The 26,496-nt window shown below is 39.4% G+C and overlaps 2 long non-coding RNA genes across 3 annotated transcripts in view; one reads left to right on the forward strand and one right to left on the reverse strand.

Annotated features, from left to right (window-relative positions):
* The window catches only part of LOC133748334 (uncharacterized), a 190,661-nt gene extending 186,653 nt beyond the window's left edge, over window positions 1-4,008 (reverse strand). For both annotated transcript variants that reach the window (XR_009864449.1, XR_009864450.1), the window contains exon 1: window positions 3,860-4,008. This is a non-coding gene — a long non-coding RNA (uncharacterized LOC133748334). The remainder of the gene's footprint in view (window positions 1-3,859) is intronic.
* Window positions 4,009-4,821: 813 nt separating this feature from the next.
* Window positions 4,822-26,496, forward strand: part of LOC133748552 (uncharacterized) — a 232,065-nt gene continuing 210,390 nt past the window's right edge. Inside the window, exon 1 of the long non-coding RNA XR_009864466.1 lies at window positions 4,822-4,868. This is a non-coding gene — a long non-coding RNA (uncharacterized LOC133748552). The remainder of the gene's footprint in view (window positions 4,869-26,496) is intronic.

Genomic DNA, 26,496 nt, shown 5'->3' on the forward strand with positions numbered 1-26,496 from the left:
TTGGACCCCTGCACGCATATGGGAGACCTGGAAGAAGCTCCTGGCTTCAGATCAGCACAGCTCCGGCTGTAGAGAGAACCAGTGGATGGAAGACCTCCCCACCCCCCACCCCGCCTCTCCTCTCTGTGTAACTCTGACTTTCAAATAAATAAATCAATCTTAAAAAAATGTGTATAGTAGTTCTCTTTTATCTGGAGGAATATGTTTCAAGATCCCAGTGGATAACTGAAGTCATGGGCAGTACTAAAGCCTATATTATGTTTTTTCTTATGTGTATGTACCTACCATAAAGTCTAATTTACAATATAGGCATGTAAGTGATTAACAACCATAACTAAGAATAACATAGAACAATTATAACAATATAAGGCAATAAAAGTTTATACTTTGGGGCCGGCGCCATGGCTCACTAGGCTAATCCTCCTCCTGTGGCGCCGGCACCCCGGGTTCTAGTCCCGGTTGGGGCGCTGAATTCTGTCCCGGTTTCTCCTCTTCTAGTCCAGCTCTCTGCTGTGGCCCGAGAAGGCAGGGGAGGGTGGCCCAAGTGCTTGGGCCCTGCACCCGCATGGGAGACCAGGAGGAAGCACCCGGCTCCTAGTTTCGGTTCAGCACCAGCCACAGTGTCTATTTGGGGGGTGAACCAATGGAAAAAGGAAGACCTTTCTCTCTGTCTCTAACTCTGCCTGTCAAAAAAAAAAAAAAGTTTATACTTTGGGACCACTAATAAGGGTTATCTGAACACAAGCACTGAGATAATATAACAATCTGTTAATTCACATTGTTACCAAGTGACTAACTGGTAAAAGGATGACTGACACTGTGGGAGGGAACCAAGATTTCAACAGGCTACTCAGAATGGAATTTTCTACTTAATATTTTTGTGTGTGGTTGACCAAAGACAAATGAAACTATAGAATAAAATTCTAAGTAAGTGGGTACTACTGTAGTTATACATTTAATAAATTATCTCAAAACAGATGTCCTTGTAAATTCTGAATATATGTTGACAAATTTGTAGATCTTAATTTCAGTATGGCACTTACTGCAGTTCCTTCAATACAGCAGGTATCCGAAAAGAAAATTAACTATTAACCAACAAGGTCTGGGAAAGCGTCTCTGCATATGTAAAAACATACTTAATATGTTCAATATCCACTATAAGAGATTTGGAGTCCCAAAATAATAATATAGTAATTTTAGCAAATTGATGGCCCATTAATCAAAACAGCTCAAACTGGTGTTTTTTTGTTTTGTTTTGTTTTTTTTTTTTTTTTTTTTGGTGGTTGTGGGGAGAAGGGCAGTCAAGAGCTGCTGACAAATTTTAATCTGAATGCCTTATGTTTGGGCCAATATACTGATTTACTTCAGGTTCTACCATTCCCTATTATTTTACACTCATCTAATTTAAACATTCTTGTCATCCATAGGTTTAAACAAGAGAATTCTTAATGGTGACAGTTAATTGCTCCCAATCAATTCGTTTTTTGAGGGCTTATACTGTTATGGGTTTAACTCTGTCTCCTTAAAATTCATGTGGAAGTTCTAGCCATATTTGAGAAAGAAGGTCTTTAAGGTGGTAGTTAAATTAAAATAAGATACTTAAGGTGGGTCCTAATCCAGTATGACTAAGTCCTTGCAAGAAGAGAGCATTTACAGATAGATGTGCACACATTCAGACAAATGACCATGTGAAGAGACAGGGAAGAGACAGTCATCTACAAGTTAAGGAGAGAGGGAGAGAGGCCTAAGAAAGAAATCAATCCTGCCTACACCTTGATATTGGGCTTCTACCCTATAGAAGAATGAAAACAATTTTTATTGTTTAATCCTCCCCATCTGGTATTTTTGTTTGGTGGTGCTAGCAAACTAATAAAGCTACAAATTACATTCACTTAGGTACTTCTAACTACATCAAAACTTGTTTACCTTGCTCAAGACACTCTACCAGGTACAGAAGTAAAAACAATTCTAAGTAGCTCAGACACTAGTAGAGGAGGCAAGTAATTAACATAAGTAAGAAACATTATAAAGCATACAGCAAAAACACCAACTAAAGAATATATTTATAATTCTATAGGCAACCGAGAGAGGGACTGTTGACTTTGGGTTAGATTATAAAAGATTCAGAATATGAGCTGAATCTTCAGTATAAACAGGACTCAACCAAATAGGAGAAGAAAATTACTAGGGTAAAGGGGAATACCTATTACTACAATGAAAATTTTTGTTTCTTCTAAATATACCTCACTGAAGTTCAGTCTCCTGTCTCTGCTATCTACACTCTAAAATTATGTATTTTTAAATAGCCTAAGTACTAAATTTGGGTACTTTTTTCCCTGCCAGATAAATAACAGTTCAACTGACTTTGTTCAATAAAATACTGACATCCAGAGGATACTCTGGTTCATTGCTAAGACCTCTGGCTCTTGCTAGGTTGGTTTTATTTTCACATGGTTTGTGTAGGCATGAAAATATTGCATGAAGCAGCTCATGGAACATTTTCTTTTGAAAGCCTGGGTAGTTTTAGATCTCTTGCCTATTTATCAAATCTCATCACATTATAGGGCTCCACAACACAGGTGGCTTGTGTTTTCTTAAGTGCCTCTTCTTAAGAATGTATTACTCAGTTCATTAATGTTTCATACCTAAGTATTCTAAGGTATTTAATTTTTTATTTAATGAAGTTTCAAACCTTTAGGCTGAGGAAGTTATTCAGAATATTTAATCTAAGCTGCTGGGAAAGTGCTCTACAAAGCAGGGAGTTTTCAAGATGGAATTTTAAGGATTTGGCAGGAGCCTAAACACATAGAGACCTAAACTTTCATAGGTTGTTCCCTGCCTTAACTGTAGAGAATGAAATTCTTCATAAGTAGCTAAGTCTAAGTTTTGCTAAGGTTTTCTGCTTTATTTTGGCAACAAGAATTTCAAGAATTTAACAATGACTTTGTTAAAAGTTGTGATCTTAAAGCTGTGATTTTTTTTTTTTTTTTAAGGAATTATATCTAGGGTTGATGTTGTGGCTCTGTGGGTTAAATTGGTCTTTGGAATGCCTGTATCCTATACCAGAATGCCTGGTCAGGTTTCCATCCAGCTTCCTGCTAATGCGTTATGGAGGCAGCAGATGATGGCTCAAGGGTTTGGGCCCCTAACACCCAGGTGGGAGACCTGAATGGAGTTGCAGGCTCCAGGCTTTTGCCTGGCTGTTGAGGGCATTCAGGGTATGAACCAGTTGATGAATGATCTCTTTTCTTTGTTCCTCTCTCTCAAATCTTTAAACAAGAGAAATATGTCTGTAGAAAGCATTTTCTCCTTATTTCAACATTGTTTTCTTTCATAAATGAAATAACCTTAAGAGACCATCGCTGTCAAGTGAGAGGCAAAAGGAGCTATCTTTAACATTTGGCTTAAATTATTTTAGATTAAAACGATTCTCCTGAAGAAAATTGGAGACTCAGCTGAATTAGTTTGATTCTTCTAATGGTTTGGCTCACACCACAAGTGAATCTTACCATTTGCTTTCCGATTTTCTGGGCAACTAAGGCGTTAAGTTAGAGAATCGACCAGAGTTACAAAAAATAAAAAAATTTCAGGCACTGGTCCGTTATCCAATTCAGGTGAAATTTTGGGGTCACAAAGAACCAGAATTGTGAATTTAATTGTAACTCAAAATGTAGCAAGGACTAAAGGCTGCAAAATGGGTATAGTGCAATTTTTAAAAAGCAAACAGTGAGAAGTTACTGATTAAAGATCCAAATTTTCGACTTTTTTTTTAAAGCTATCAGCATGTGTGTGACAAATTGAATTCGGTGACGTTAACTTACTCTCGTATAAAAAGCAGGCGGTATTACTACACGCTTACCTTAGGCAACCAACTTGCACTTTGTAACTGCACAGGTAAATCGTTTGGAGAGACAGAAGGATAAAGGAAACGGAGCTGGTGCCCTTATCCTAGCACAGCACCAGCCCAAGTCCTCTCAGCTCACCTAGTGCTAGCAGGGCGGCTTTCCCGCCGAGTGTTGTCTTCAGACCGGAAATCACCTCAACCAGCGCACCCGGAAGCCGTCGTCTTGGCAACACGGTATCCGCCCACCCTCTTGGCCTTAGCCACGCCCACTTTCTTGGTTGTCTAGGGGCGGCCGGGCTTCGATTGGTCTATCTCCCCTTCACTCTGGGAGACGTCCAGACCGCTAGGCTCTGGAGACCGTATTTGAATCTGTGGCGCGCACAGTGCGCAAGGTGTAGCGTGGAGCCGGCGTCCTGCTGGAGCCAGCCGTCCTGAGGGTGAGCGACCGTGAGGGGAGCGTGACTGAAAGGGCGGCCGGAGCTGGAGGGGCGCTGAGTCCAACAGGCGCCTCCAGTTGGCGGCCCTCAGTGGGCTGCGCGTCTTCGCTGAGGCGGAGGACGCCCTCCGGTTGCCTTCCCCTAGCCTCCCGTTTTCCCCCTTAGGACGTTTTCTTCGCGTCTCAGATACGTCATGGCTAGCTCGTGTCTGTCGCCCCAGAAGAAAGGCTCTCCCTCACGCTACCTTCTCTCTTCAGAAAGTGTCTCAGCTCCCGTGTCTCCCTTCCAGAAGCAACGCTAGGGCTCCGACGTGCGTGCACGTCCCCCAAGTGTATTTTACTCCCCAGTGGTCTCTTCGATAATTACACCCCTCGGACTCATCGCCATTTTTATCAGAATGTGTGCGTGACAGGCAAAGTGTCTACCAAACAATCTGGAAAACTTCCAGCTCCTCAGAAATGAGTCCAGAACTTTCCTCATCTCGGAAGGGCGCTGCCGCCCTACTGGGGACGGCGTGGGGGAGGGGGAGAGAGAGGGTCACGTGGACAGCAGCAAGTGAAAGCACTTTGTAAGGCGCTACAAAAAATGTAAGTTATTGATGAGTTCCTGTCGAAACAGTTATTTCTTTGCTGGGGCCCTGTCAATGCATACAGTTCATATTGGGGTTAGGAATATGTTCAGACTGAAAAGAAAGCCAATAGGTCTGTAGGAGACCAACGCAAAGCCGGAAAAGCAGCTACTGATTGGAGTTGCCCTTCCCCTCTCTAGTACGTGCAGTGTCCGAGGATATTCGGGACCATTCCAGGAGCTTTGTAGACAGCTTTTCCTACGTCCCCTATCTGTGACTTTGAACATCCTCTTCCCTTCTACTTTAATGATTCAAAATGAGCTTTTGTTTTTACGGCCTCTAGAGCCGAAGTTAACTTTTCCCGTGTTTAAAGTCAGGGTTCCTCTTCAGAACCAGAAAAGAACATTGGTGCTCTTTTCCAGAATATAAAACACGCAATTTTTAAAAAATCAGTTTCTGGGAGTTTACACACTCCACATGTAAGTATAAATATTCCTATAACCCCAGTTCTAGAAGCTTATTTCTGTTTTGTTTTGTTTTGTTTTTTTATTTTTATTTTTTTATTTTTGACAGGCAGAGTGGACAGTGAGAGAGAGACAGAGAGAAAGGTATTCCTTTGCCGTTGGTTCACCCTCCAATGGCCGCCGCGGCTGGTGCGCTGTGGCCAGCGCACCGTGCTGATCCGATGGCAGGAGCCAGGTGCTTCTCCTGGTCTCCCATGGGGCGCAGGGCCCAAGCACTTGGGCCATCCTCCACTGCACTCTTGGGCCACAGCAGAGCTGGCCTGGAAGAGGGGCAACCGGGACAGGATCTAGAACCCGGTGTGCCGGCGCCGCAAGGCGGAGGATTAGCCTAGTGAGCCGCGGCGCCGGCCTTATTTCTGTTTTAACAATTATTTATTTGAAAGTCTTAGAGAGAAACAGGTTCAGTCCCCAAATGATTGCAACAGGCTGGACTCCAGCTTTCACTCTGATATGTGGGAGGCTGACGTAGCAAGTAGCCACTTAACCCACTTTGCCACAACAGTGGCCCCTATTTCTACTTTTTAAAAGAGCAGCAATGATTAATCAGAAAATCCAACGAAGGGTTTTACTTTCCCATATGTCTGTCGTTTAACTTGTGATTTGTTTGTCGAGACTTAGTTTTAGGGAGCTGAAGAATGAGTAAGCTGAAACATTCAGATAAGCACTGGTTAAGAAAATTAGAGAAGTCGTGAAGTACTTGCTAGCTACAGAAAGGTCATTTAAAAATAAAGGTAAGAGTAGTAAAGGGTGCAGGGGCATGCACAAAAGAATTTGACAATGTGTTGTATCTATGATCTTTTTGAATTACCACAAAAAGTAGGAATATTCTTGATCAATATGAAGAGTAAAAATAATTTTAATACCTTAATTTTTCGGATATTAAAATTTTATTGTTAATTTCTACCAGCTTGTACTGAATATTATCTTTTTATTTTCATTGTTCTATTGCCACTTGGAAAATTATAACCTCTCAGCCAAGTCTGGCCTACCACATGTTTTTGTAAATAAAATTAATGGAATACAATCATCCAGTTTTTAATTTATTGTCTTTGGCAGGTTTTGTGTAACACTGTCAGGGTTGAGTGAGTAGCTGTGACAGAAAAAGTATGCCCTCCTGAGCTTTAAATATTTACTGTCTACCCCTTTTTTTTTTTTTTTTTTGACAGGCAGAGTGGATAGTGAGAGAGAGACAGGAAGGTCTTCCTTTTTGCCGTTGGTTCACCCTCCAATGGCCGCTGCGGCCAGCGCATCTCGCTGATCCGAAGCCAGAAGCTTCTCCTGCTTCTCCTGGTCTCCCATGCGGGTGCAGGGCCCAAGGACTTGGGCCATCCTCCACTGCCTTCCCGGGCCATAGCAGAGAGCTGGCCTGGAAGAGGGGCAACTGGATAGAATCCGGCACCCCGACCAGGACTAGAACCCGGTGTGCCGGTGCCGCAAGGCGGAGGATTAGCCTGTTAAGCCACGGTGCCAGCCTCTGTCTACCCTTTTTTTATCTAGAAGTTTGCCAGCCCAGCATTAGGACATCCTTTCCCTGATAGTTCATATTATAAATATACATATAATTTTAATTTGATACCTCTTCTTAGAATTTTCTAACTTTTTAATTTGTCTCAGTTGTTAGTGGATATATTATACAGTATCTTCTTTAGAACACCTCTAAAATAAAGACTGAATATCCAGTAAACTGTTTCGTTTACTACTACTACTTTACCAAATTATTTGCCGTAATTATTCATGGCCCTTTTACCATTCATATGAATTTTATCATGAGCTTATTAAATACCATGAGAAATCTTTTTGGAATTTGATAAAAATTGCATTGAATATACCAATTAATTTAGAAAAAATTGTTATTTGTACAATATTCATTCTTTCCATTCATGGACATAGTATATCCTGATGTTCTTTAGTTTTTTAATGTAATTTTGTAGCTATAACCATTAGTATTCATAAGGGAAATCTTTGGTTTTGGTTTACTGTCATTGTCTAGTTTTAGAGTTAGGATAATGAAGGCTCACATCTTTAAATGTGTGTTATATTGTGTGTTATATTCTCTTCTGTAATAATTTGTGTAGGATTGGTATTATATCTGTTAAATGTTTGATAGAATACATCCATCTAGACTTGACATTTTCTTTGTGAAATTAATTTCTTGATAAATAAGAAAATGAGTAAATCCTATTTGCATACAGCTTTAGCATTTCTAGCACTCTGTTTCTTCTTTGTTTCTTATGTTTTTCTTCAATTTCAAGAGCAACATTTATCATTGTTTGAAGTACAGGCTTGTTGGAGAAGGTTTTGGTCAATGTTTGCTTAAACAAAAAAGAGTAAAATGTTTTTCCTTAACTTTAATTCTAGACAGATTTATTTTCATACTGGAAATAAAATTCTAGGTTGACTCTTTTAACAAGCTTTATTTATTTGAAAAGCATAGTGACAGAGAGAGTGGGAGAAACAGAGGGAGGGAGAGAGAAATAGATCTTCCATTGTCCATTTCACTCCTCAAATATCCACAACAGAGTGTGGACTGGAATTCCATCCTGATCTCCCACATAGGTGTTGGGGGCCCAGGTACTACTGCTTTCCCACATGTATTAGCAGGAAGCTGGATTGGAAGTGAAGTAGCCAGGACTTGAACTCCAACATGTGATGTGAGCATCCCAAGTGGTTACTTAATCACTGTGACCAAGTTTGAGTATTTTTTTTAAACATTTTTATTATTCTGTTGTCTTGTAGCTTTTTCTATTTTTTCTTTTTAATCTGAGGGCTGGTTCAGGAAGATATGGTTTGCCTCTTTGCCTCTTTTTTTTTTTGAAAGGTAGAGTTAGAGGGGCCAGTGCAGTGGCACAGTGGGTTAACATCCTGGCCTGAAGTGCTGGCATCCCATATGGGTGCTTGTTCGAGACTCGGCTGCTCCACTTCCGATCCCACTCTCTGCTATGGCCTGGGAAGGCAGTGGAAGATGGCCCAAGTCCTTGGGCCCCTGCACCCACGTGGGAGACCTGGAAGAAGATCCTGGCTTTGGATCGACGCAGCTCTGACCGTTGTGTCCAATTGGGGAGTGAACCATTGGATAGAAGACCTTTCTCTCTCTGTGTCTCTTCTCTCTTTGTGTAACTCTGACTTATAAATAAATAAATCTCTTTTTTTTTTAAGGTAGAGTTAGATAGAGATGTCTTCTGTCCTCTGGCTCACTCCCCAAATGGCCTCAATGGCCAGAGCCAAGACAATCCAAAGCCAGGATCTTCCTCAGGGTTTCCCACATAGGGACGGGTTCCCAAGAACCTGGACCATCTTCTGCTGATCTCCCAGGCACATTAGATCAGAAGTGGAGCAGTCAGGACTCAAACCAGCATCCATATGTGATACTAGAGCCTCAGGCTTCAGCTTCACCTGCTATACCACAGTGCTGGCCCCAGCTTGTGGTTTTTAGTTATTTGTTTTTGTTTTTAGTTAGATATTTGGAATCATTGTCATTTTGTTCTTCAGTATCTAATATGTCTTTTCCCCTTGTTTGCCACCTTTTTTTTTTTTTTAAGACTTATTGAGATATAATTTACCTATGGTAAAACTTACCCATTTTAGGAATATAGTTTATGAATTTTGACAAACATGAAAAGCTTTTGTGAACTACTACTACCAGAATTAAAACACAGAGTATTTCTCTAACTATAAACTACTCTCCCCTCTGTCATCAATTCTCTGACCCTATTACCGGCCCCTAGCAACCACTGATGTGTGTTGTTAAAAATTTTGCATTTGGAGAAAATCAAAACCATGTTAATGGAATCATACAGTATAAAGTTGTTTGTGTTTGGCTTCTACTTGGTATTTTACTTGGTGAGAATTTTATGATTCATCAGTGTTGTTGGATCTATCAATGCTTTATCCCTTTTTTGTGTTTGAGTACTATTTATACTTTTGTATCACAGTTTATTTACCAGTTAGTAGACAGTGGATTCTTTTCTAGGTTTAGGCTGGTATAATTAAAGCTGCTATAAACATTGGGCTACAGGTATTGATGTCTTTGTAGATTTTTATTTTTGTTGAATAACTACCTAGGAGTGAAACTACTAGGGCATATGGCAAAAATATATTTACTTTACAAAATGGTGCCAAAACTTTTCCCAAAGTGTCTGTTCTATTTATATTCCTATCAGCAATATGAGATAGACTCAGTTATTCTACATTCATATCAACTCTTGGTGCTGCTAGTAGTTTTAACTCAAGTGCAGGGATGGGGAGTATCCAATCTATAGGCTGTGTAAGGCCAACAAAATCATTTGGTCTGGCCCTGCCAACAGAACCACAGGCAGGACCTGAAGTTCAATAAATCTATAGTAGACTAACTTTAAGTTGATATCTTTGTATGGTTCACAAATGACATTATAAATATCCAAAAGATCCTTGGCAGACAAAAGCTGTCCCACTCCTGATCTAGGGAGTGTACTGATATCTCATTGTAATTTTAATTTGCGTGTCTCTGAGATGATACAGAGAATCTTTCATGCATTTATTTGCTATAGAAATATTAAAATATTTTGCTAATTTTTTATAGTTTCATTGAGATGCAACTGACACACAATAAATTGTAAAGTGTATACTTGAAAAAGTTTTGACAAAAGTGTATCTTCATGACACCATTATCCCAGTACATGACATGACGTGGATGAACTTCGAAAACATGCTGACTGAAAAAAGCCAATCACAAAAGGCCATGTATTGTATAAATCTTTTATGTAAAAGTACAGAATAGGCAAATCAATATAGACATAAAGTAGGTAAGTGGTTGCTACAAACAGAGACAGGAAAAATGGTGAGTTACTGGTATGGAATTTGTTTTGTGGGATAATGAAAATGTTCTGCAATTAGATATTGTGATGGTTGCATGATTTTATTCATATTCCAAACTACTGAATTGCATACTTTAAAAGCGTGGATTTTATGGTGTGAGACCTCAACAAAACTTTTTTTGGAAAGGAAAAATATACACTAGTTCTGATCCATTAATGAACTGTTCAAAGAGCATTGTTTGTAATTGGACAAACATGTAAACTGAGTGTCCATCAGTAGAAAATGATTATAAAAATTACTGTATATTCTCAAAATGAGAAAAATGAAGCTATTAAAATGATGAAACAGGAGTGGGTGTTTGACATTGACTGCTGGGATGCCTACATTCCATATTGTGGTGCCTTGCTACGCACAGCTTCCTGCTAATATGCCCCTCAGAGTCAGTTCAAGTTGTTGGACCCCTGCCAAACAGTTGAGCGACCTGGGATTGAGTTCATTGCTCCTGGCTTCGACCTGACTCCATCCAGACTTTAGGAGCATTTGGGGAATGGACAAGCACATGGGAGATCTTTTTCTCTCCCTCTCTGTCTCTGTCTCTGTAATTAAAAAAAAAATAGTGAATCAGTGTTATAAATTTTGCAATCATAATTTGAGCACCAAAAAAAAAAAAAAGGTTTCAGAGAAATTGAACAGATAAAATAGACTTAAAGTTTAAAAATATACAGAACATTCCAGATAATAATTAGTTGTGAAGATAACTTGAGATGAGTACATGTGCTGGCTTAAAGAGCAAGAATGTTCTTATGGAAGACTCAGAATGTTTCAATATTGGGAATGCTTTATTTCTGTAACTTTGTAATAGGTATACAAAAGTAATTTTTAAACTATTTCAGAGAGTTTCTATTAAAAAATATATTTTGGATAGAACAAAATGATAGACCATGGAAGGGGTAAGTAATCAAGGTGTATTATTTTTTTCACCTGCAAAAGATTAGCAGTATTAAAAATGAGAACAGACAAGAGCCAGTTGAGAAAAGAATGTTAGGGGCGCCGCGGCTCACTAGGCTAATCCTACGCCTTGCGGCGCCAGCACACCGGGTTCTAGTCCCGGTCGGGGCACCGGATTCTGTCCCGATTGCCCCTCTTCTAGGCCAGCTCTCTGCTGTGGCCCAGGAGTGCAGTGGAGGATGGCCCATGTGCTTGGGCCCTGCACCCCATGGGAGACCAGGAGAAGCACCAGGCTCCTGCCATCGGATCAACATGGTGCACCGGCCGCAGCGCGCCGGCCGCGGCGGCCATTGGAGGTTGAACCAACAGCATAAGGAAGACCTTTCTCTCTGTCTCTCTCTCTCACTGTCCACTCTGCCTGTCAAAAAAAAAGAATGTTAGGAAGACTGATTTGCGTACATGAAGTCATAATCACATAACTTCTTTTAAAGAAGTTGTGGGTTTCCTTTGGGAATACTACACCAAGGAAAAATGTAAAGTATAATGACCTGTAAGCAATTTCATAAATGCATATTTTGCAAACTGGTTCTTCTCTCTGAAGTCAAATCAATGTTTTCTAGGAGATTTTTGAGCAATATCAAGTAGTCTCAGAGGGAGGAAACCATAAGGATATGGAGTGTTAAGGAAAAGCTGTAAGGAACTCTTTCTGACATGGCATAGCGTAGGGGATTGCCTAGTCAGCTGATCCCCTGAGTGATAGATTACACAGCCCAAATAAGGGTACTTTTTCATGAAACAATTTATTGATATCAGATCCCATTCTAGTATCAAGAAATTGTAAAGATTTGATTCTTGTCCTCAAAGAAGACAAAAATTTATTCTAACTATACCATCAAGCAGAGAAATTTTCGTAAAGAGAGGGCTTAATAGGAGCTGTGAATCCAGGAGTTGGGGTCATTTAAAAAGTGGTATCCATTGGCCAGTACTGTGGCACAGCAGGTTAACACCCTGGCCCTAAGCGCCAGCATCCCATATGGGCGCCAGTTTGAGACCTGGCTGCTCCACTTCCGATCCAGCTCTCTGCTATGGCCTGGGAAAGCAGTAGAAGATGGCCCAAGTCCTTGAGCCCCTGTACCCATGTGGGAGACCCAGAAGAGGCTCCTAGCTCCTGGTTTCAGATCGGCGAAGCTCTGGCCATTGCAGCCAATTGGGGAGTGAACCAGCAGATGGAAGACCTCTCTCTCTCTCTCTCTCTCTCTCTGCAACTCTGACTTTCAAGTAAATAAATCTTAAAAAAAAAAAAAAAAAAGTATCCACAGAGGTATGTGAGGAACAAAGGAGGCCCAAAGGATTTCTAGAAACCCAGACCTACAGTAAACGGACAGTGACTATAAGAACTGTATACCACAATTTAAAAATATATTTATTTTACTTATTTGAAAGGTAGAGTTGCAGGGAGAGAGAGGGAAAGAGAAGAGGCAAACAGATCTTCCAACCGCTGGTTCACTTTCCAAATGACCACAATGGCTGAGATTGGGCCAACCCAAAGCCGAGAGCTTGGAACTCCATCTGGATCTTCCATGTGGGCTGTAGGGGCCCCAAGTACTTGGGCTGTTTTCAGCTGCTTTCCCTGGCACATTGGCAGGGAAGTTGGATCAGGAGTGGAGCAGCTCGGACTCGAATCGGCTGCTCATATTGGATGCCAGCATCACAGGTGGCAGCTTAACCAGCTGTGCCACAATGCTGGCCCCTGTGCAGCTTTATAAATTTGAAGACATTATCTATTGTATGTTGAATCGTGTTCCTTGAGCAGTATGTTTCTTAACCCCCATTATTTGTGAATGTGAACGTTCTTTGAAATAAGATCTTTGCAGATGTGATCCAAATTGAAATGAGGGCGTACTAGATTAGGGTGGGCCTAATCCAGTGACTGGAGTCTTTGTAAGAAAAAGGAAAGGGAAGTTTGGATACAGAGACTCAGAGAACTGACATATGCTGAGAAACAGAGACCTTGTGATGGCAGACAGAAATTGTAGTTATGGAGCTACAAACCAAGGAACATCAGTTATTTTCTGCACCCAAAAGCTAGGAAGAGAAAAGGGAAAGATTCTTTCTTAGACATATCAGAGTTCTGCTGCCAACTTAATTTGAGACTTTAGTCTCCAGAATTGTAAGATAATAACTTTCTCTTGTTTTCAATCACTACTTTGTAGTAATTTGGTGCTGCGGCACTAGAAGACTAATGCATTCTCCTCTAGGCACTGGTTAGTTCCCAATAGCAATCAGCAATAAAATAGTTTAAATGATAATGGCTGCTAAGCTTGCTTGGTGCTGCATAAGAAAAAAAGACAATACCATGGAAATATTCCAAGATAGTTTATGCTGTCCTAAGAAAGTTAGGAAAGCAGGAGTTTAGGCTCTAATTAATACTGATTAGCAACTGTATGAGATTTTGGACTTAAGAACTGCAGGATAATGGAAGATTAAGTGAGTAAATGTAGGCATTTTAGCTGTGTTCTGAAGATGAACTTACACAAGTAGCTTATAGTTGCTATAGAAATAAAGATGTGATTTCTCAAATGTCATTCTAGAGGTAACAATACTCATCTGCTACTTTTTAATGATTTTTCTTACCTTTTTAATTGTAATGATTTAATTTTTTTCCTCTTTTTCTCTAGCTCTGAGAGAGTATCTAGAATTCTCTAAAAGTTTCTTTAGGTTAAAGAGGGATTGAAAATTTACATTGTCATGAAACTATCTTGTTAGAGCACACCTAGAACTAATTTGTAATATAAAAATAGATATTGGGGGGCCGGCGCTGTGGCACAGTGGGTTAACGCCCTGGACTGAAGTGCCAGCATCCCATATGGGCGCTGGTTCTAGTCCTGGATGCTCCTCTTCCCATCCAGCTCTCTGCTGTGGCCTGGGATGGCAGTAGAAAATGGCCCAGGCCCTTGAGCCCCTGCACCCACATGGGAGACCCAGAAGAAGCTCTTGGCTTCGGATTGGCACAGCTCCGGCCGTCACAGCAATCTGGGGAGAGAACTAGTGGATGGAAGACCTCTATCTCTACCTCTCTCTCTAACTCTGTCTTTCAAATAAATAAAATAAAATCTTAAAAACATAGATATTGGGGCCACTATTGTGGCACAATGGGTTAGGCTACCGCCTCTGATGCTGGCATCTCATTTGGGTGCCGGTTCAAGCCCTAACTGCTCCACATCTAATCCATCTCCCTGCTATTGCTTCTGGGAAAACAAGATGGCCCAAGTACTTGTTTCCCTGCCACCTACATGGGAGATCCAGATCAGGCTCCTGGCTTCAGCCTGGCCCACAGCAGGCCATTGCAACTACTTGTGGAGTGAACCAGCAGGTGGAAACAGTCTGTTTGTCCTCTCTCTGTAACTCTGCATTTCAAATAAATAAATAAATCTTAAAAACAAACAAAAATAGATATTTTCTTTCAAGGAAATAGATATCCAGAATTTGAAAATACCAGCAATATATAAAAATTTTCCTCTATATTTTTTCTAGAAAAGTATAAAAATTGTCTAAGAAGTTAACATTGAATTATTAAAAAGACTCCTCCCATAATATAGAAAATAACTATTTCCTAAAGCAAAAAGGGAATCTGGAAAATTTAAGGTTATAATTAAATTGAAGCACTATCAGAGGGAATAAAGTATATATACAAATATCTTAAATCCCAGTAGTTTTATATTTTAAGAAAATGGTAAGATTCTTATTCTACCAACATGACAAAGATGATAATCTTTAAAAAAAGCCATCTCTTGGGGGCAGCACCGTGACATGGCAGGTAAAGCTGCCACCTGCAGTGCCATCATCTCATATGGGCACTGATGCAAGTCCTGGCTGCTCCACTTCCGAATGTTGGTTAAGATATGGAGTAACTGCAACTTCATACATTCCTGAAGAAAATGCAGAATCATATAACTACTTTGGAAAACCGCTTGACTGGTTCTTCTAAGTTAACATAAAGTTGTTATCCAATAATACTACTTCTTAGGCTACCACAAGATTATAAATAAATGTTATTAACAGCTTTATTCATAACTCCAAACTGCAAACAACCCAAATGCCAATAAATGAATGCATAAATAAATTTTAATACATAGATAAAAGCACAAAAAAATTAGTATCAATAATATAATGAGATAATTGGTGGAAGATAGCCCAAGTGTTTAGGCCCTGTGCTGGCCTGCAGCACACAGAGAGGGAATGCGGGGACAAGGACACAAAGAATGGAGCCAAGACAAATCCTGATCAAGGCTCCTTTATTCAACAAGTCCAGTAGTATTTAAACATGACCAGTTGTATACAAGAAGACACACAAAAGATTTACATATCTAAAAGACTTTTGGGGTTACAAAGAGTTCCCCACAAGGTTCTTCTACTTAACAGATCCTAAAATGTTATCAATCATTGATTACAAGGGTATAGTAAAACACCTAGTTGGTAAATGCAGGTTTCAGGTGTGACTGATTATCTACATCATCTCTTGTGAGAAGTTTAGCAGTGAGATAAGGTTCTTCCTGCCTCTTCCTGGAATCTCCTTAGCCTTTTGTCTGTGCCAGGATGTCTCCATCCATATGTTTAAGTGTAAACAAAAGGGGCAACTGCCTGTGGCTGCCCACAAGGCCCCTGCCACCTGGATGAAGTTCCTGGCTTTGGCCCAGTCTAGCCCTGGGACGTTGCATCTGTAATGAAGGAGTACCACCTATTTGAAAAACCTTCTGTGATAACAACTACCATTTCTCAACAAAATGTAAATTTATCTGCTTGAATACAGTGGAAAAAAACCAAAAGCAAACAAAAACTTGGAAAAAGATTGAATTTTCCATTTTTTTAAAAAAATTATTTTATTTATTTGAAAGGCAGAGTAACAGAGAAGGGGAGACACAGAGAAAGAGATCTTCCATCTTCTGGTTCATTTCCCAGGTGACTGCAATGGCTAAAACTGGGCCAGGCTGAAGCCAGGAGCCTAGAAGTTCATCTGGGTCTTCTGCATGGGTGGTGGAGGCCTTAGAACTTGGTCCATGTTCCACTGTGTTGCCAAGCACATTAGTAGGGAACTGGATTGGAAGCAGAACATCCAGGACTCAAACTGGTGCTCCAGTGTGGGATGCCATTGTTGCAGGCAGTGGGTGAACCTGCTGCAACACAAGGCCAGCCCCAAATTTTCCATTTTTATGACTCTCTTTCCCTAACGTACAGGCCTCAGTAGAGAACACATAGGGCAGCTAAAATTTGAATAGAATTTAACATGACTAGCCTGAATAACTAGACATTAGGATTTTGGATAACTCTAAGTATTTTTTTATAAGCTCTTCTCATATTAACCTGGTCCCTGAATTGAGCTTGGTTTATACAGTTTTCAAGCAATCCAACTAAATTTCAAAGATCTGATGAGAGATTCAGCTTCTGACTATCAAAGGGAAGACAACTTTGTGTTTGACTTCAGTCAAGTTAGCTGCCCATAAAACAAAAATATCCATTTCCTTCAGAAACATCATAACTCAGATTCCCTATATAACATCAAACTGTTTATAATATGATAAAATTATGACACCCAAATAAATGCTAACATATGTTCTATACAGTAAATGTGAAAAGAAAATCAGTGGACTCCTTTTTTTTATTTTTATTTTATTTTATTTTTTTTTACAGGCAGAGTGGACAGTGAGAGAGAGAGACAGAAAGGTCTTCCTTTTTGCCTTTGGTTCACCCTCCAGTGGCCGCCGTGGCCGGCACGCTGCGACCGGCGCACCGCGCTGTTCCGATGGCAGGAGCCAGGTGCTTATCCTGGTCTCCCATGGGGTGCAGAGCCCAAGCACTTGGGCCATCCTCCACTGCACTCCCTGGCCAGAGCAGAGAGCTGGCCTGGAAGAGGGGCAACCGGGACAGAATCGGTGCCCCGACCGGGAATAGAACCCCGTGTGCCAGTGCCGCAAGGCGGAGGGTTAGCCTATTGAGCCACAGTGCTGGCCAATCAATGGACTCTTAAGATGATTGAGATGTTGAGTTGGTCAACAATGTAATGAGAAGTATTCTTGTAGTAAAGTAGGAAGTAAGAAATCTCATTAGAAAAGTAGAAACTTTTTTTTTTTTTTTTGACAGGCAGAGTGAACAGTGAGAAACAGAGAGAAAGGTCTTTTTCTTTTCCATTGGTTCACCGCCCAATGGCCACTGTGGCCGACACGCTGCAGCCGGCACACCGCTCTGATCCAAAGCCAGGAGCCAGGTGCTCCCTCCTGGTCTCCCATGCGGATGCAGGGCCAAAAGACTTGGGCTATCCTCCACTGCACTCCTGGGCCACAGCAGAGAGCTGGACTGGAAGAGGAGCAACTGGGACAGAATCCGGCGCCCCGACTGGGACTAGAACCCGGTGTGCTGGCGCCGCAGCCTATTGAGCTGCGGTGCTGGCCAGAAAAGTAGAAACTTAAAACAAACAAACAAACAAAAAAACAGAATTCTGGAATTAAAAAATAGGTACCCAATATACACAATTCACTGGATAGGTTTGGCAAATGATTTAGAAAGCTAGAGACAGAAAGTATTCAGTCTGAGGAAAAGAGAGGAAAAAAAATTTTTAAAAAGTAACACCCAGTGTCATGTAGGACTGTATCACAATGTTTCATCTACATCTTAGAGCTAGAGAAAGAAGAGTAAAAAAAAACTTATTGGAAGACATTTGAATAAAAATTTACCATATTAGTTGAAAGACAAATTTACAGGTTAAAAAGCACAGTGAAAAGCAGGGCAAATACAAAGAAAATGACAACAGAGTGCATTCTACTCAGAGTATTTGAAAACCAAAATTAAGAGAAAATGCTAAAAGCATTTAAATTAAAGATTACAAAATACTTACTGAAAAAACAATATGAATTACCGCTTCTTTATTATCATAAGATACATATCTGAAACCAGGGGAATGATATTAAATTATTGGGGATTAAAGAAAAAAGCCCCAAGTAAGCCTGAATTCTATTCAACAAAAATATCTTAAGGATGAAGGTCCAATAAACAAGATTTTAGGTATAAATTAGGAAAATTTCTTGGCTGTAGATCTTCAGTTCTGAATAACCTTTATACTTTGGTTGAAAATAAATCAACTTTGTGTCATTTTAAGTCTGGATTCACTAGTTATTCTGATTTATGTGTCTGTCTTTTATGCTTATACTATTACTGTTGTGAAATTAAGTATAATCTGTACGTTTTTAAGCCAATATCTAGTAAGTATCTAGTAGTGTCACTCCTCTAGCTTTTTATACTTTTTTTTTGCTGTTGTCCCAAGTTTACTGAAAATACGACAGCATAACAGAAAGGCTCAAGTGCCTCAATGTGGTGTTTTGAAATTAATGCCAACTGTAGGCTGAGTAACATGTAGGTTGGACGGTCTGCCATGGTCCAGAAGCATTTCCTTAGTGTCAGGATCTACTTCCATGATTTCCTGGTCTAGGATGGAGACCTCAGGAACAGTTATCTCCCCTTTCTCCTCCTGCAGCTTGATAGAGATGCCTCTCACTGGGCCTTCCTGAATCTGCTTCATCAGGTAAAGACATAACCTGCTATCTTGTTTTGGATCTTCTTGTTGGGGATGATGGATATCTCTCCCATACTTGTTGTGGTCGTGGGTGTATTGCTTCTCAGTGATGCCTTGGGCTGCTTTCTTTCTTTTTTTTTTTTAAGTTTTTATTTAATGAATGCATTTTTTCATAGATACAACTTTAGGAATATAGTGGTTCTTTCTCCTATAACCCCCCACCCCCAACTCCTATCCCACCTCCCTTTCCTTCTCCCATCTCCTTCTTCATTATGGTTCATTTTTAGTTTGATTTTATATACAGAGGACCAACTCCATATTAAGCATAGATTTCAACAGTTTGCTCCCACACACACACGCAACATGTAGAGCACAGTTTGGGAACAAAATTTGCAGTTGATTCTCATAGTACAACTCATTAGGGATGGAGGTCCTGTATGGGGAGTAAGTGTACAGTGACTTCTGTTGTTCCTTTAATAATTAATACTCTTATTTATTATGTCATGATCACCCGAGGCTCTTGCCATGGGCTATCAAGGCTATGGAAGCCTTTTATGACCATAGATTCCATCAGTATTTGGACACAGCCATAAGCAAAGTGGATGTTCTCTCCCCCCTTCAGAGAAGAGTATATCCTTCTTTGATGACCTTTTCTTCCCATTGAGGTCTCATATAGATCCTCCACATAGGATAATTTTTTTGCCACAGTGTCTTCACTTTCCATGGCTGAAATGCTCTCTTAGGCCTTTCTGCCAGACCAGGAAGCTGGGCTGCTTTCTATATGGTTTTTGTGCCAATGCAGTCAGTCCATGTTGGAAGGTTCTGAGGTGCTTTTTTATACTTTTTTTCTTTTTAAGATTTATGTATTTATTTGAAAGGCAGAGCTACAGAGAGGCAGAGGCAGAAAGAGAGAGGTCTTCCATCTGCTGGTTTACTCCCCAGATGGCTGCAACAGCTAGAGCTGCACTGATCTGAAGCCAGGAACCAGGAGCTTCCTCTGGGTCTCCCACACGGGTGCAGCACTTGGGCCATCTTCCACTGCTTTCTCAGGCCACAGCAGAGAGCTGGATGGGAAGTAGAACAGCCAGGACTTGAACCGGAGCCCATATGGGATGCCAGCATTGCAGGCGGTGGCCTTACCTGCTACACCACAGCATCGGCCCCCACTTTTTACACTTTTAAGAGACATCTTGGCAGCTTTTGGCCATTTTACATTTAAATTTTGCATTCAATTTGTGAATTTCTATGAAAAATTTATTGAAAAACCTCTTTGGGATTATATTGAATCTATACTGGACTGTTAAATTAGTGATTGGCTCAGTACGAAATATAATTCTTCCATTTCGTGAATATGAAATTTCATTTTTATCATCTTTAATTTCTCTCAGTGATGTTTTGTAATTTTTCCTACATTGTCTCATATTTATCCGTAGAGGTCTATATTTAGCCTAGCAGTTAAGATTCTGGTTAAGGCACTCACATCCTGCAACAGAGTATGTGGGTTTGATACTCAACTCTTGCTTCTGACTCCAGTTTCCTGCTGAAGAGGACTCTGGGAGACAGCAGTAATGGGTGGCTCAAATAATTGGGTTTCTGCTCTGCACTCTGGGTTTCTTGGCTTCCAGGATCAGCCTGGCCCAAATCAAGCATTGTGGGCATTTAATGAGTGAACCAATATATGGGAACACCCTTTCTTTTTCTCTTCTTTTCTCTATCTCTAGCTCTCAAATGATAAAGTAAAAAAATTTTCCCTATTCAGTTCATATTTCTTGATAACATTGTAAGTTTTGTTCTCTTAATTTTATTTTTGTTTTGCTAATTTAGGAATATAGTTAGTTTTTGGATATTAATCTGTGCTAATTTAGGAATATAGTTAGTTTTTGTATATTAATCTAAATTTCTTTGACCTTCTTAAATTCACTGTTAGCTTTCTATTGTTTCTTAGACTTTTCTATGTTGACAGTAATTTATTTGTGATATTCTCTTCTTTTGGAAATGTGTGCCTTTATTTTATTTTTATCTTATTATACTGTAAGGTGAGATATTTAATATAAAATATAAATGAGGCCACATCTTTGCCATATTCTTGATGTTGGGGTAAAATGTTTGGTTTTATTTTAGATGGCTTGAGACAGGAGAGGAAATGTTAAATATATACACAATGTTTCAATGTAAAAAAATTGAGAAATACTGATAGCTACCATGAGTCTTAGACCTCATCTCTCATTATGAGGATTTGTTTTGGTGCCACATGTATTTTCAGTAAACTTTTTATTTTAAAACAGTTGCAAGTATAGAGAAATATTGCAAAGATAGTATAGAGAGTTCTTGTATGCCCAGAAGAGTTTCTCCTACTATTAATATATTATGCTTGTATTAGTATGGTACATTTGTTACAGTTAATAAAGTTTTATTGGTTCACTATTAATTGAAGTCTACAATATTATTCACTGTTATTGGTTGAGGTAGGTGTTTTTCAAGTTTCTCCAGTGGTAGTTAACTCTTTTACCCCTCTTTCTATTTTGTAATCTTTGGGAGGAAGACACTATACACAGTACACAATTGAGGAGTTATGCTCTACCTCTGTAAATATGGAGTATCTGTATAAATTATTTATAGTTTTTTCTGTGTGGGGGATTTGTGCATTCTCTCCCATTTGCTTATTCAATCACTTTTTTTTATCAGACTTATGGATAGTTACTTAATACTTTGGGTTATAACCCAATACTACTTTATTTTCTTGTACAGATTTTTTTTCAGATTTGGACATTAACAGCTGTTTCATTTGTCTCCTGTGTCCCTTTGGCATAATTTCTTTCTGGGGACATACTTTTGATTATGCTATTTTGAAGGCAGATACACATTTTGGTTGTTATATCACCTTCCTGTATGTAAGGAAGATGGGCAGGAAAGAAGTGACCAAAGCATAAAACTTACATGAAAACTAGCAGTGAAGGAGAAGCCAGGGAACAATGTTGGACTTTTCCAATCATTAATTCTACACCTCAAGTTTGAAATGCATTTTTAATGTAGTAGAGAATTATTGTTTTTTATTCAGACACAAAAATGGACCAGTCAACTTTTGGAAGGTCAGAGGAAGCAGGTGAGAAAGTAAAAGAAAATATTAAGGTTTCTAAAGTTGGTGATTGGAAATATAAATGCAAGAGCAAACGTATGTTTGAGGGATAAGTTAATGGAGATAGTTTAGGCCATAGCAATTTGAGAGAACCACAAAAAAGCCAAAATGAAGTTGTCTAGGTGTCAGGAATGAATGTACTAGAACTGAAGGAAAGCTTTTGTCCTGAGAAATATACTAATTCATTGACCACACAAAAGAGATATTTGAAAGTGTATTTATTTATTTATTTGAAAGGCAGTGCTACAGAGAGACAGGGAGGGGTGAGGGAGAGAAAAGGGAGAAGGGGGGTGTGGAATGAGAGAGAGAATATATAGAGATTCCATCTACTGATTCACTCCCCTAATGGCTAAAACAGCCAGGTCTGGGCTAGAGGAAAGCCAGGAGCCAGAAATACCATCCAGTCTCCCGTATGGGTGGTGGGAGACCAAGACTTGAAACATCTGCTACCTTCCCAGGTGCATTAGTGTTAAGCTGAGTTGTTAAGTGGAGCAGCCAGGACAAGCACTCCATTATGGGCTGCTGGTGTTGCAAGCTATGGCTTAACCTACTGCACCACAACACTGGACCACAGCAGAGATATTTGAAGTCACGTGTTTGGCAGAGATTCAGAAAGAAGAGAAAGGAAACAAAGATGTCTTAGACAATAGAAGGACAGAAGGTAATGTGAAGAAAATGACTGAAATGATCATACTTTATCTTTTATTTGTATTATGTATGCTTCTTGTATTGTTAAAACTTGGGCATTTTATCAATGAAGATGTTCTAGTGGCATTTGTTGTAGTGTTAGATGAAATAGAAGCAACATAAAATATTCAGTACTGGGTGGCTTCCTTAGTGCCAGCACTGAGAGTAGTTAAGAAGACAGTGTGGACGTAGTACTCAAACTGAGGGTCAGATCCTAGTTCAGCCACTAGTAGTTGATTTCCCTTGGTGCTTACTTGCTTTATGCATCAGTTTCCACTTCAAAGGGCTGCACTGAGTGTAAAAAGTGTTCATGAAGTTCTTCAAACTGCCTGGTATGTTAAATAGTACATTTTAAATAAATCATAAAGTGAATTATATAATGGAATAGCTTATCTTAAGCAATGGATACAAAGACTAAGGACATGAACAACTACTTTGTCAGATGATGAGCATAATACATAATTCTATGTGATAACACCTCAAGAATAAAAATGAAATAACAACCACTACTTGAAGGAAACATGCTTAAATATGAACAGTGGATATGGGAGATATGGCGACATTTGTAGTTTATCTTTTCTTGTAATATACTCAAATATTTTTCTCATTAATTTTTAATGGATTTTTTTTTAATATTTATTTTATTTTCATCTACTTGAAAAGCAGAGCGAGAGAAAGAGAAAGATATCTGCCATCTGCTGGTTCATTCCCCACAATGGCAGGTCCTGAGCCAAGCCAAAGCCAGGAGTCTTGAACTCGGTCTGGGTCTCCCACATGGGTGGCAGGAGCCCAGGCATTTGGTTCATCATATGCTGCAACACAGGATGCATTAAAAGGAAGCTGGTTTGGGGGCTAGCGCTGTGGCACAGCTGGTTAAAGCCCTGGCCTGAAGCCCCAGCATCCCATATGGGTGCTGGTTCTAGTCCCGGCTGCTCCTCTTCCAATCCAGCTCTCTGCTATGGCCTGGGATAGCAGTAGAAGATGGCCCAAGTCCTTGGGCCCCTGCACCCATGTGGGAGACTCGGAAGAAGTTCCTGGCTCCTGGCTTCAGATCAGCACAGCTTGTGGCCGTTGCAGCCATCTGGGGATTAAACCAGCAGATAGAAGTTCTCTCTGTAACTCTGTTTTTCAAATAAATAAAATAAATCTTTAAAATAAATAAATAAATAAATCTTTAAAAAAAAATCTCCTTTAAGTAAAAAGAAAAAAAAAGGAAGCTGGTTTGGAAGCAGAGTTACTATGACTCAAACCTTCTCCCAGTATGGAATGTAGACATCCCAAGTGGTGGTTTAACTGCTTCACCACAATGCTACTATTGGACTTTATTTTAGCTTTAGGTTCACTGCAAAGTTTAGCATAAAGTACAGAGTTCTCATATACCTCCTACTTCTACACATGCACAATCTCTCCTACTACCAACATTGTACACCAGAGTGGCACATTTGATGAACCTGTGTTGATGCATCATTAATACCCAAAGTCTATAGTTCACATTAGGTTTTACTCATGCTGTCTTATATTTATATTGATAAATGTAAAATGCCATGTATCCATGTTTTTAGTGTTATATACAATAGTTTCATTGCCCTAAAAATTTGTGGAAATCTCTGACCTTTTCACCATATCCATTATTTGCCCATTCTACAATGTCTAATGTTTGCAATTATACAGTATGTAGCCTTTTCAAATTGGCTTCTTTCACTTAGTAGGACTCATGTGAAGTTAGTACATGTCTTTTTATGGCTTGATAGATCATTTGTTTTTAGTATTGAAAAATATTCCAGTATATTGATGTAACACAGTTTATCCATTCACCTACTGAAGGACATCTTTGTTTCCTCTGAGTTTTGGCAGTTATGAATAAAGCTGCTGCAGACATTCACATGTGTGTTGTAAATTTTTTGGCTTTAAATTTTTAATTTTTGGGGTAAATACAGTGAAATTGCTGGATTGTAATGTTGAGTATATGTGGTAGTGTCTCATTGTTTTAATTTTCCATGCTCTAATGACATGATGTTGAGCATCTTCTTATACCCTTATTTGCCATCTGTTTTTCTTTGATGAATAATGTGTTCAGATGGTTTGCCCATATTGTTGACTTCTGAAAGTTATGTTCAAGAATTATGTTCAAGGGTTGTCTTTGGTTTTGACAAATGCTTTCAGCTAAGATGTCTTTTTGGCTTGATGAGTTCTACTCAAATTAAATAAAGACAGTGTTGCTTGTAGAGTCTCTTCCACATTCAGTAATGAATTTCTCTGGAAATGGGACTTTGACAGATTTTAACTTCTTAGATTGTGTTACTTGATTGTGGCTCTTGATTTTCAAGACTTTGTGGTGCTGGGGATGGGCAGCATAGGCAATACAAATACTCACTGTTCTTATGGTGAGAACCTGTTGTTTTTCTTGAATAACAATTTTTTGGGTTGTTGCAAACTTCTGGTTAATTTCTAGTATTCTGAAAAGGTTGATTCTTATACTTTTTTTAGTGTTCTTGTTGCATTTAGGGAGAAGATTTTTAGAGATATTTACTCTGAAATTGTTAGTTATCTCTACTGTCTTTTGTGAACAATGCCTTGAAATTTATAATTTAGTGGTTTGAGGTCTGGAATATACTCCTTTCCTATGGAACAGGATAGCAAGATCTTAATTAATTGATCAGGAAATGTAATAAGCTATAAGTCTATCACATCAGTTTATCTTTTTATTGATTCTGGGTCTAGATTAGCCAAACTTTGCTCTGTAAATAATGAGTGGTTAGATCTCATTAGCATATAACCTTTAATGATTTATATTTTTATACTTAAATGATGAATTTTTGTTTAAATAACAGTTAATTCAATAATTTATTCTTCCACTGAGAATTTTTTGCTACATGGAATGTCTTGACAAAATGGATATATTTGTTTCTTTGTTTTTTTCTCCCTGTTTGTTTTATAGGTAGTATAATATATTAAATACTAGTGCTAGCTTTTCATTTTAATTTTCTGAAAGTATAGTAGGGATTTTTGATTCCCTATTGCTAGATTTTATTTTTTCTTTCCAGTTGTTACTTTATGTGGAGTATTGTGGGGAGAGAAGAGTGGATGATTGATTTATGCGTGGTGAGTGGACTTGGCTAGACAAGCCAAGGTCAAACTGTTTGAAGGTGACCTGCTACCACTGTGGGGAGATTTCATTATATTTTCAATTTATTGTGTTTAATTATACATGTACAACAAATGGAAGGTGTAAATGTTGTTGGTTTTGTGGTGTTCCATTCAGTGTGATGCACATTTTGTCTTATTTGTCTACCCTAAAAATATCAGGGAGAAAGGTTTTCAGTCTGCCTGCATTTGCTATCTATAAATTTATGCAAAGGACAATACTGTTAATCATTAAATTTTTTACCCATATTGCCTTTTTGGGTTTGATTGAGTTATATTTGAGTTCTAAAAGTTAGAATTCCATTTTACTTTTTCCTGAGGATGTATTGTAAAGTCCAAAATATGTTGCACAATTGTAGTTAAATCTCCTAGGCTTATGTAATCATTTTTCCAACCTATGATTTGTTTGGAAGAATGATAAGTGAATATTGGAATAGTTTTTTTTCCATCTGGTATAACTTTTATTATACAATAACTACATTAAAACATGAGATTTAAAAAAATGCAGACTGACCACTTTTCCAAAAGATAAAATGTTACATGAAGATCTAGCTTTTGTAAAACCATCTATATTTTGGCCGGCGCCGTGGCTCAACAGGCTAATCCTCCGCCTTGCGGCGCCGGCACACCGGGTTCTAGTCCCGGTCGGGGCACCGATCCTATCCCGGTTGCCCCTCTTCCAGGCCAGCTCTCTGCTGTGGCCAGGGAGTGCAGTGGAGGATGGCCCAAGTGTTTGGGCTCTGCACCCCATGGGAGACCAGGATAAGCACCTGGCTCCTGCCATCGGAACAGCGCGGTGCGCAGGCCGCAGCGCGCTACCGCGGCGGCCATTGGAGGGTGAACCAACGGC

The sequence above is a fragment of the Lepus europaeus genome, chromosome 19, assembly GCF_033115175.1.
Source record: "Lepus europaeus isolate LE1 chromosome 19, mLepTim1.pri, whole genome shotgun sequence".
NCBI classification, from domain to species: domain Eukaryota; kingdom Metazoa; phylum Chordata; class Mammalia; order Lagomorpha; family Leporidae; genus Lepus; species Lepus europaeus.